The sequence below is a fragment of the Palaemon carinicauda genome, chromosome 12 (genome assembly GCF_036898095.1).
Source record: "Palaemon carinicauda isolate YSFRI2023 chromosome 12, ASM3689809v2, whole genome shotgun sequence".
Lineage (NCBI taxonomy): Eukaryota > Metazoa > Arthropoda > Malacostraca > Decapoda > Palaemonidae > Palaemon > Palaemon carinicauda.
In genome coordinates this window covers 77,777,182-77,789,681 of record NC_090736.1, presented here as the reverse complement: position 1 = coordinate 77,789,681, position 12,500 = coordinate 77,777,182, and positions in this window count along the sequence as shown.

Sequence of the window (12,500 nt, the reverse complement as noted above, 5' to 3'; positions counted from 1 at the left end):
AACAAAAAATTAATCTTGGCTAATACTTTGGTAATCCGACCGTGAAATCGTAATATCGAAATAGGGTAGGCATTGAATTAAGGGAAAGGATATAAGGAACATTTATATCAGTAAACTATTTTGCAGTATCCATGAACGCTAATCATAAAAGATATAAACCATTGCTATTCCCTGAAAAAGAAATTTTGAAAACTGTATCACCAAAAATGCGGTCATGAGCGGCAAATGCAATGGTCAGGACAATGTCCCTAAAACCATACATACAGATATAATCAGGCCCCAAACCCTCTCCACCCATGCTAGGACAAAGGAGGGACAGGCAATGGCTGCCAATGACTCAGCAGGGCTCCCTAAAAGGATCGATGAGGTTGTGAACTCATGAAAACTTTTTCGAACTTCCGACTCGAATTTAAGAGATGAAGACGTCATACCCTAATTTTTTAAATGAGGCGCATTTGCACAGACTTTCAGCGGTGTCCTTTTAGCTCGGGAAAGTTTCCTGCTATCTGATTGGTTAGAATTATCTTGACCAGCCAATCAGCAAGCAGGAAACTTTTCCAAGCTAAAAGGGCACTCCTGCATGTCGGTGTAAATCAGCCTCACTAAAAAGAATTGACTATAGGCTGCCACAACCATGTTACAAAGGATGGAATGAAACTATTTGCTGATTCTAAACGTTCCGTCTTTTTTTTCGTCGCAACCATCTAAACCCTTTTCTCCCGCTGATCAGTAAAATACAAATGCGTTGGTCATTTGTTGAGACAAGTCCACTTTTTCTTTTCCGCCATATGTAAATAAATAACGCCCAGGAGAGCCATATAGAAGGTAATTCAAGGTAAATACATACTTCAATATCTATTTATCTATCCGGCTGTCTATCTATCTGGCTTTATCTTACGCTAAATATTAGAAGTGCTCTTGGCAGTAGTAGCCACAGTCACAAAGTGGCCTCCCAAAGGTCATCGGGGGGACTCATAGATAGAAAGTGATACATGTTCATTACACCCTTGAGGCAGTTGCAATCTTTACACCAAGTTCCCAACAAAGACTAATGTATCATATCTTTCCAAGAACTATTTTTGCCTTCGATGAGTTCTAGCAAAAATGATTGTCAGATATTATGAATATTGCTCACTATTTAGATGATTAAAATCTTATGGTATTTTTCCTGGTATCAAAAGTTTCGAAAGGCAAATACGAAGTACGACTTTCTGAATTTTAGGATAACTTATATATATATATATATATATATATATATATATATATATATATATATATATATATATATATATATATATATATATATATTTATATATGTGTATATATATATATATATATATATATATATATATATATATATATATGTGTGTGTGTGTGTGTGTGTAACGAGGACAATTTAAGTTGATGATAGCGACCAGTAGCAATAAATCCCTTCACCGATTAAAAAAAAAAAACATACAGGGGAAAATAAAAGAAAAAAAATCATCAATAACAACGGCAACAAAAGCGTTTTCATATGGCTTAAACGTTCTGGAAGAGGACCCTTCTGTTAGAAAAAAAAAAAAATAAACGTTACAAGTCAAGAGATTACTTTCGTCGTTGGAAGGATGCCAGTAACATAGGAATCTTTGTGACGCCTGAGCAATTCCTTAGGAAAAATGAGAAAACTTTAGATTGCAAAAGCATAGGCAAACCAGACTTGTAATTTTGTACAGTGCCCGTTTGACCCTATCGCCGCAGAAGTGCTACTTGGGAGCTCAGTCCGAATGCATTATCTCACCATTTTTTTTCACTTAGGGAAAATACGAAATTCAACGAACGAAAGACTTAGAAGTTTGAAGATGTGGTGAGGAATCAAGAGATCTTGTCCTGATTCTAATTCTATTGGTCTTTCTCCAGAAGAGAAATGATCCGTGGATTGTAAGTTTTCGTAAAGGTAGGGATAAATGTTCTGGAAGTCGGTCATTATTATAACACTGAAATCATTAAATATATACAATTTTGAAGTTCGAACCCTTTGCTCCCCTAACGCCGAGAAAATTCTTCTTAATCTCATGAAAGAGAATGTTGAATTCATAAAGACTTCAAAGAAAGAAAATTTCTTCCTGTATTTTACTGAATCAAAATTACAAACATTTCCAGATGACTTCCTGAATATTTGATCGCAAGGAAAAAGTCTGTTTTTTAATTACCGATAAATTACCCTCGCCTTTTGGAATAATATGCTGATCACGATAGTCTTTTCTTTTAAATGCTGATTTCATGCTGTTCGGCTAAATGAAGTAAATGATTAAACATTGATATTTGTTTAAAGAAAGCTAAACTCTTCCTACTTCATGCTTGGGTAAGGTTGATGAAATAAGGAACCAAATTTATCTTCATATACTAGGCAAACCATTCGGCTAAATCTAGGAATAATCATCGTACGGAAATAAAAGTTATTCAACCGGATTTGACCAAACGAACAGTAAGTTGGCTTTCAACGAGATAACAGTAATTCCATATTAAACACATGAAGGCAATACAAGTACGTCTCAAGACAAAACCTGTCACGATCCTCTTCAAATTATATAACTAATTTCTATCATCAAACTACTCTCTACCCCTTCAATTCTATCATCATTATTTTTTAGGCTAATTTATTCCATGCAATCTTTACCCAGCACAGATTTTCTGATCTACACTCAAACATCATATCCTATATGGAACTTTGCTTTTTACGTAAACAAATTTCAACGAGGATTTTTTATACATTCCTAAACTAAGAAATATCTTCATTCTCTTATGATTTTTTCAACAGCTTCCATAATCATTTCCCTTTAATGATTTGAAACGCTGAAACTTTCCTTCCTTCCAGAAGATAATTCCTTATCATCGCATCAACCTTTTTGTGGCAGTGCAATGCTAACATCACCTAACATTTTCCTGCATTTGAACCCTTTGATTCATGTTCAAATATTATCAACAATCACTTGATAAAACCTTTCGCCAATTCACACAGCTTTCTCCCACTGTATCAGCAACTCTCCAGATCACTTTTGTCCACTTACTTATTACTGAATGTCTGCGCGTAGCAGTCCTTAATAAGCAGTCCTTAATAAGCAGTTTCATTATAATACCAATTACTTATTAAAATATCTCTGAAAGTAGGAGTCCTTGATAAGCATTTTTATGTGAATACCGAGTATTTATTACTCAATCTTGGCAAGCACCAGTCCTTAATAAAAAAATATATTCGATTACCAATTATCGATTAACACCGACCTAGCTATACAGTGGGACTAATAAGGTTGAAAGATGAAGACTTCTTTGGACTTAATTCTCACTAAAGTACGTATTGAAAAACACCTTTAACTTTCATGACCCCAACTTTTCCAATAAAATAAACTTAATTTATCCCCCCGCATAATTTCGCATCATATTTTAAAGCTACATTTCAAAAAGGCCCCAATGCCATTTATGTATAATGCTATTTTTTTGCCCTGTACTTAGTATTCCGCTGACCTGCTGACCCCTCCCTAAATATTCTCCGCTCATAATTTCAATCCACTCTTTGACCTTTCGCCTTAAATCCCTTTTTACTATTGTTCTCCTTAAGCTCTATCCAAGTTTGTCGTCTATCAACTTTCTCATGTATTGTTTGAAATTACTCCCGTCTGGGCTTTTCCTGTCCAGACTAAATTCCCTTCTGTCCAAACACAATCTATGAAATTTTTCCATTGTATCTACATGTTCAATACGTATCATTCTGTATAAATACGCATATATATATATATATATATATATATATATATATATATATATATATATATATATATATATATATATATATATATATATATATAAAGTGGGAAAAGATGCAGACAAAGAAGATTGTATATATATATATATATATATATATATATATATATATATATATATATATATATATATATATATATATATATATATATATATATATGGATAAATCTCTCTTAAATGCAATTGAAAATATATTAGGACCTCATATTCATATTAAAACATACTTTTATCATCTGACACAGAATAAATGGAGGAAAGTACAAAGCTTAGGACTAAGCAATGTTTACAAGCAATATCAATCTACTAGGCATTTTTGTGGAATGATTGATGGACTAGCTTTTCTGCCAGCTGATAAAATCATAGATGGCATAAATTTCCTTAAATTGAATTGGTCAACCCATCTTGAACCTCTTTTGGAATATTTTGATTCTGTTTATATGACGGGTGCTAAGCATCGATCACGACAAATCCCACAATTATTTTCTCCTGAAAAATGGAGTGTGTATGAAGCAACTGTTAATGGTGAAGACCGTACAAATAACCTGTGAAATATGGAATAATTCTTTCAAATACCTTGTGGGTTACAGTCACCCCGCAATTTGGACTGTAATTAAAGCTCTGAATAAAGATATTTTTACTCTGAACAAAAGACTTTTAAAGGTTTGTGTAATTTTATCTTTTCTATTAAATACTTTTAAAACTGTTAATTTGGATACCTTTTGTTTTTAGTAAAGCATTTAAAAATAAACTTTTGTTTGATACAGATCCTGATTATGCATATTCAAAATAGTTTAAGCTGTCATCATGCCAAAAATTTTAATAAATAGGCAAACAAATAAGAACAATGACCGACTATAACTAAAATTTAGCAAATTTAGTTTTTGTCGGGTGGGGATTTTGTTGGGTGGGGTTTTTGTCATGTGGGGATTCTGTTGGTTGGGTTTTTTTTCATGTGGGGGTTTTGTCGGGTAGGCTTATGTCGGGTGGGGGTTTTGTCAGTGGGGGTTTCGTCGGTGGGGGTTTTGTCGGGTGGGAGTTTTGTCAGGCATTCTATATATATATATATATATATATATATATATATATATATATATATATATATATATATATATATATATATATATATATATATATATATATATATATATATATATATGAGTGTGTGTGTGTGTGTGTGTGCATGAGTGTGCCACATAAACTATATTCACTTTCGCCTTTTAATTAGTCAAACCTATCATTACTATTTTCGACCCGAAACGTATCTAGACTCGCCAAGAAATTTACATTTTTTTCATACTACTGTATTATTCATGATCCATTAAATCTTACCCCACACCCACCCCACCCTAATACTTACGGTCGTAAATGGCTGTGCATTAAGGCACAGCTACAATACTCGTGCCGTAGAATTTAGTAGATAGGCCAGGGCACCAGCCACCATTACCATAATAACGCTGGAGAGTTATAGGGTGTTTTGTCTAGCCACACATTTCTACTTTGGATCCTTCTCTCTAGTTACGGTTTTTTCCCCTTTACCTACACACGCAAACACACACACACCAAACAGTCGGACCTATTTTTTACATATTGTCCTCTGTCCTCATACACCTGACAACACTGAGATTACCAAACAATTCTTCACCTAAGAGGGTGCTGAACGGCAATTGTTCAGTGGCGACTTTCCTCTTGGTAAGGGTAGTAGAGACACTTTAGCTATGGAAAGCAGTTCTTCTAGGAGAAGGATACTCCAAAATCAAACCATTGTTCTCTAGTCTTGGGTGGTGCCATAGCCTCTGTACCATGGTCTTCCACTGTCTTGGCTTGGGTTAGAGTTCTCTTGTTTGAGGGCACACTATTCTATCTCATTTCTATTCCTCTTGTTTAGTTAAAGTTTTTTATAGTTTATATACGAAATATTTATTTTAATGTTGTCACTCTTCTTAAAATATTTAATTTTTCCTTGTTTCTTTTCCTCACTGGGGTATTTTTCCTGTTGGAGCCCTTGAGCTTATATCATCCTGCTTTGCCAACTAGGGTTATACCTTAGCAAATAATAATAATAATAATGATAATAATAATAATAATAATAATAATACAGCCAGGACATCGTACCTTTTCCTTAGGTAATGCTGTTGCATTAGCTCGTCCACTCTGTTGTATAAGGTTTTTTTTTTTATAATTCTTACCATTCTTCGCATTCCTATATTCCAATTATACTGTACAGTATAGAGACCGGCAGCCCAGATCAGTTTGGTTACACGAACAATGTATAAAAATCTGGAAATGGAAATATATGTGGGGTCATCTAAGTAACATATGCAGAGACGGGCGTCTAGCGGGATAGCACTGCTGATTGATTGATTGATTGATTTGAGGTTTTCTGGCATCCTGGCATCTAAGGTTATTGACACTGATATCGTTTATTATAAATAAAGGAAAAAAAAGAATATTCAATTAAAACCATAAAAGCAAAGATGTCTTTTGAAAAGTTAAATATCTTTCAGAAGACCTGGTTCTGAAGTAAAGCTAAAGATAAGACACATCATGTCCAAGAATCTTGCCAAGGAAGAACCTCCCATCCTCACGTCAAACCTTAAACAGATATCCATTTCTTTCACTACTATATGTGGGGCTTCGGTCACCAAATAGTGAAGAGAGGTGCCATATGTTCCTAAAAAAATTCATCCATAAGAAATGTTACCGCCTCAGACTTCACTGAGTTTTATAACTGGAATTATATACAAGACTGTCTGAAAAACTTATGTTCGGTAGATTATTTCCCAAAATGCATCACTTGACCTGTGCAGCACCCAAAGTCTCGTTGCCATTTCCATTAATATTACTAACACTGTCAGATTTGACAGGTCAAGAGAGACATTTTGGGGAATAGTTCTCAGACAGGCAAGCTCTATCATATAAGATTAGTCTTACATCTCTATTCCAATCATAAAAATTAGCGAAATCCTTAACTTTCCTTGTGGACCAAATTCTTTAGGGGAGTGGCACCCCTTCACGGCAGATGCCCTATTATGCATAGGTTAGATGACACCACATACATTTCCATTTCCAGATGATGTTACCTCGTTCATAAAGCCCAACTGCTATTGGCTGCTAGTGTAATTCACTACACAGTACTAGTTATGAAGTTAATTTCAACAGTCTAGGCTTAAAATTACACAGTTCTGTGTTATAGCTGCTTCATTCCAACAGTGAGAAAATGGTAGAGGGATTTTCCCCACCCAAAGCTGGATTTATGGAATTTCAGAAGCTCAAACTAGGTGTAAAATGCTATTCAGTTGACCAGGATAACAAAGGTCCCGATTAATCGTGCATTGTTACTAATCTACTGTTTATCATAATGTATTTCTATATGCTTATTCTTTACTTGTACGTTTTTGCGTACACAGCTGCTTTCCCATTTGGGGCCCCTGTAGTTATAGCATTTTGGTTTTCTAACTAGGGGCCAGCTTGGTTCTAACAGCAATTAAATTTAAAATGGCTATACTAACCCACCCGTTATACAAACACACTTGAGCATTTATTTCATTACTGATGTATACATTAATACCAAGCGAATAAATGTCTTTTTACTCGGTTTCTATCACTGCACTAGAGTTCATATTTTTGTTTGGTATGAATCGTCAATTAAGGCAACCCTAAGATCTGATTCAGAAAAAAAATAGTGGAAATACTTTATAAAAATATAAAAGAGAAAGAGAAAATTGGCAAATGATTAAAGAGTTCTGTAGAAAGATTTAACGCAAAAACACCCAGGAATTTTGCAATGGATCGACTAACTTAAAACCAGTAGGTATAAGTATTATATCTCGTAGGGCAGACATTAGTAATGGATTAGTTATCTTGTACAGAAGTTACTATGAAAGAGAAATTAAACAGTTGCTCTCAGACCATACCAAACTTAATAAATTCATAAACACCTAAAAGAACACATTTGTACTATAAATTGTAATAGTAAATACCTCAAGATTATTTAGTGTGTTAGAGAGTATGAACCTGGATATGTGTATGGTAACCCACAAATTCACCATCGCTTGGTTGACCCTTCATAAATGACCAATAATATCACAAGTCGGCACTGTTACATACGAGGTATCAAAACAGATAGGATATAATTAGGAAATGCATCCCTAAAAATACACTGTTGATTCAACGTGAGTTTGTAAGACTGCTGAAAGATAGAACACCTTTTAGTAAACGAATATCATTAGTTTAGTAATGGACCTGTTAAAAACACAAGAATGTGAACTATCACCCCAGAACTAGCTCCCACTGAGATCCCCCCTTCTACTCTAAAAGCTCTTTAGAAACTTTGCACGAAGAAGACACCTTTTGGAAGTATTAATGGTGAATTTTACTTACAGTGTGAAAGTGTATGGGAGGTGCCTTACGGCCTACATTTGCTGAAGTTTACGTTTAACTTAGAAAATACAGTGATTGAAAATTACACTCTTGTAAAACCTTTTTTGGGCTCAAGCCATGTCGTCCTGATGGAAGATTCCTTTGGGCAGCTTTCTAAAGGATATTTGGCTACAGTGATATTCCCAGTGAATTGACCATAGGTCTCCAGAATTCTAACTCTTGGCGTGAGTATCCTTATATTTTCTCTTAAGGATATCGCATAATATCAGTGGACATATATATTGATACGACACATGGCAATCTTCACCCCGAATAGCGTTTTCGCTTCGAGGGGGAAGAGTGGTGAAACTGGAGGGGAACCGTTAACAAGGTTACCCTTTTTCCTGTACTATAACAAGGCTCCAAGATGGCGCCCATTCCTTTTTTGGTATCGGATTCACACTGTGGTTTTCCCTGTTTATCTAGCATTCTAGATCGTTTCTTGAGATCATTTACCATGCATTCTCCAGCATCTTCTGCCACTGGAAAGTTGAGTATTTAATTTTTACAGTATATAATTTTTTAGCTACTGCTTCAAAGTGAAATTAGTATAATATAATGCGTTTTATGGAGCATGGCCAGTCACCGGAGGTGCCATGTTGGGCGTTGTCGTTCGTCATACATGCTTTATTTAGTCAGCCGAACGACATTCCCGATATTTAGCTTTAATGAATTATAGCTTTTTAGGAAAAATTATACTAGTAAAGATATGATTATGCATATAAATTTCCTCTTCCTACATGTGTCGATCGTATACGCTAGAGTCTCAGCGATTTAAGTAGCCGAGATCTCACCCTGCGCTAGGCTACCTAGCCTATGTGCTTAAGTATACTTTCATACATTATCCCAGTTTACCCTTGTGTATCTTTTTATCAATTCAACAGGAGATAGATTATCACCTAGAAATTCTTATATAACTGGATACTCGTCTCCTACGGAGATTTAAGGATAATCCCTCCTTCCCCCTGAGTGCCGCCATAAGCGGCAACCCTATCTTGGTCTTACCATAGAGTAGTACACTCTGGCCTGACTAGGCTAGTGTTTACTGTCTCCCACTCTTGTCGGCGAATATCCCAGCTTGGGTTTCCGACAGTAACTCAGAGTATTCAGTTTTTATGCCGACGACTTAGCTGCCGGGTGAGTAGTCACTCCCCTGCCGGCTTACAGTTGCCGGCATAGGAGGCTTACCTTCCCTAGACCACACCTGAAGAGGTAGTATAATGCCGCCACCTTCTCCCATGCGGTCTAGAAGACAAGTCTTGTTTTGGCAGAACCTAGGCTGAAGAATAGATATTTTTCTGCTGCCTAGGATGGCGCCGATAGTGAAGCAGAGTTTCACCCTTATTTGGTAATGGTGGCAACCCTGCTGCCTTCTCCTAACACAACATACAAGACCCTTTCCCTGACCCTCTCTGTCCGTTAGCGATAGCCTAGCTATCGCATCTCTGTGGCCATCGTCCTACACTCTCCCCGCTTACCGGGTAGATTGTAGCGCAGGCCGGGCTCCTACATAGGCGGCTTGATAGTCGATCCGACTTTCCCCTACGGACGCAAGGCTCCAGGAAAGGTTGTGCTGGCTGTGACTGCTGCCAGTGGAAGACCCCTTTTGCCTTTGAGTGTTCTCCAGTCCTCCCTTAGTCTGCCATCCACATCCCTGGAACCGGCAGTGACCAGCATCTGATCTTGTGGCTGGGTGGAAGCTTGAATGATTCATTCTCCCCTTCAATTTGAACCATCATTCTGGAGGAAGTCAGTAAGATTAATTTACCTACACCCTTTTTTATTGTACAAAGCTACATTGATAAGACAGCCCTTCACTCCATGCTTTCTCTCTATCTGTCGGCTAGTGCCACCAGGTACTAACCCAGCTGGCAGCATGCCGCCTGGACCGGTGCCGCAGTGTTGCCGGCTGAACTACAGTATATTATTATACAGTAGCCAGTATATTTGCAATATAGATATACTGCAGACAGAAAACTATAGTTTATATTATACAGTAGTTTATATTTCCAAAATACCCTGTGTGTCCTTTCAAAGTCTAATGTTGCGACCAATTTTATATTGAAGTGAAGTATTCATTCATTACACTGATAAAGTTATCAGTTTATAACTTACTACACAATATTAATTCATTTTATGGAAGGGCTAGTGTTAGTATAAACTAATTCTGTCCCTAAAGGTTAGATCCCTTATCTAATGAGTTTCCCTTAATAAGGATATCCATACATTAATATTAGGGGAGGTCACAGCAATTGGCTGGACTGGAGACACTGAGTGTGTCTTTCCTATTTCCTTTTCTAGCTTGCTATCCTTAGCTATAATGGTTAAGTTACCATATATTGCATATAACCTGTTTATCAAGTGTAATAAACAACCGCATACTCATTAATACTTCTTTTCTTTACAGGAGGAGCCCAAAATGAAGTGCGAGGTGATCTACTGCAACCACAAGAGAAGAAACTTTTGTGGTCACACTCTGTGCATGACTCATGCCGCCTGCACCATTATCACTGACACCTTACAGTACTGGGACCCCCAGAACTGCAACGTCTGCTCGGCCATGGTGGTTGAAGGCTTCAAAGACCCCAAGTCAACGGAGTCGAGGGATGCATCATGAGAAAAGCTGCGCAAGTGGGTACGAGGGTTCCAAAAAAACTCTCCGGGACCGTACCTACCCAACGATAGGATGGGTAGCTTGCTGTTCCTTAAGGCCGGTAATGAAGCGGTCGTGCCCCAAACCCGACCCGGATCTCCCTGTGTTCAGATTACAATTGACGCAGACATCAGTGAGGCAATGCAAAACATGGACATGCACCAGGAGGAAAGGATGTCTGAAGTGTCTTCAGACACTGAGAAGAATCTCCTTAGGAATGATCCCGAGGAGGAGTCTACTCTACCTCCCGAAGGAGAAGAAGAGGTCGAGTCGTCGGAAGTGTGGGAGTCCCTTCCACCTTTGCCGGCACTAGAGCCGACACCATTTACGTCTTCAGCTCCTAACCCTCCCTTGGACGCCATGAGCCAAGCACTTTTGGCTCATATCACTACGCTCATGGAGAATATTCGCAAACAAGGCGAAGCAAGGAAAGCGAAGCTCAAGAAAGAGCTCCGTGAAGCACGAATGACCACCTCCCGAGGGTCATTCAAGCAACCAAGAGTTCAAGACCTGCCATCCTGGTCCGAGACTAATCCCTGAAGGTACGAGGAGTATATGCCGATTACCAACGGCAAACTCTACATCTCAGAGAAGATGGGAGCCGTCCTCCTAGACGATATCCAGTTCTGACCGAGCTTCAATGCTTACCCTGACTGCTTCATTCGACTGAAGCATGAGCCAGCATCAAAGAAGGAGACGGAACCAAAGGAGGTTATGGTTTTCGACCATGATAAGGCTCAGGCTCTCTTGGTGAGGGGCCTGAAAAACGCCAGTTATACGAACTCGAAAGTATCCGCATTGAGCAAGAAACCTCCTACCTTTCTTGCTCCTGCTACAAGAGCCTTCCCCTTTACGTCGAAGGCATTCCACGCTGTTGCCAAGGCAGTGGAGGCACGCAAACCATGCCCTGCACTAGAGGAGTGTAGGTCTCTGTCGTTAGCCCTGCCCATGGACGAAAAGGAATGGAAGGAAATCAACCTAACCTTCTCAGTAGGGAAGCTAGATGCAGATATCGCGGGACGGCAGTTCAGCGAGAATCTCCCCAAGTTGTCAGTCTTTCTCTTGCGCAGGGAGCAAGAGATGAAGGAGAGGCTTGCCACCTCCCTGTCCCTACAGAACTGCATCGAGATGTGTGCAGGCCACAAAAGCACCCCAGACATGCTTACGGTCCTGGCCAAAATGCATATGGCCACCTTAGTGAAGGACCTGTACGGCTTCATGAACGCTAGGAGAGCCTGTAGAGAGTTTCTGTTTGCTGCGGCGTCAGTAAAACACTAACACAGGAAGCTGATTTCTTCCAACATCTGAGGTAAAGATCTCTTCCCAAGTGAAGTGGTCAAAGAGGTAGTCGAGAAAGCCGCCACGGAGAGTAGGAACCTTTTCCAGAAGTGGGGCATCTCTTCAAAGAGGAAGTCGTCCCCGGATGCGGGTCCCCAACCTAAACGCAAGTTGAAGAAGCTAAGACTACCATCTCGGCCTGCCCAGCAACAGTCACCATGACCGCATTGCACCAAGTGGTTGCTCAACCACAAACCACATTCCAAGTGGTACTTCAACAGCTGGTTGCCCAGTCACCAGCGTTCATCCCAGGGTTTGAGAGGCAGACCACTACTTTTTGTCAAAAAGG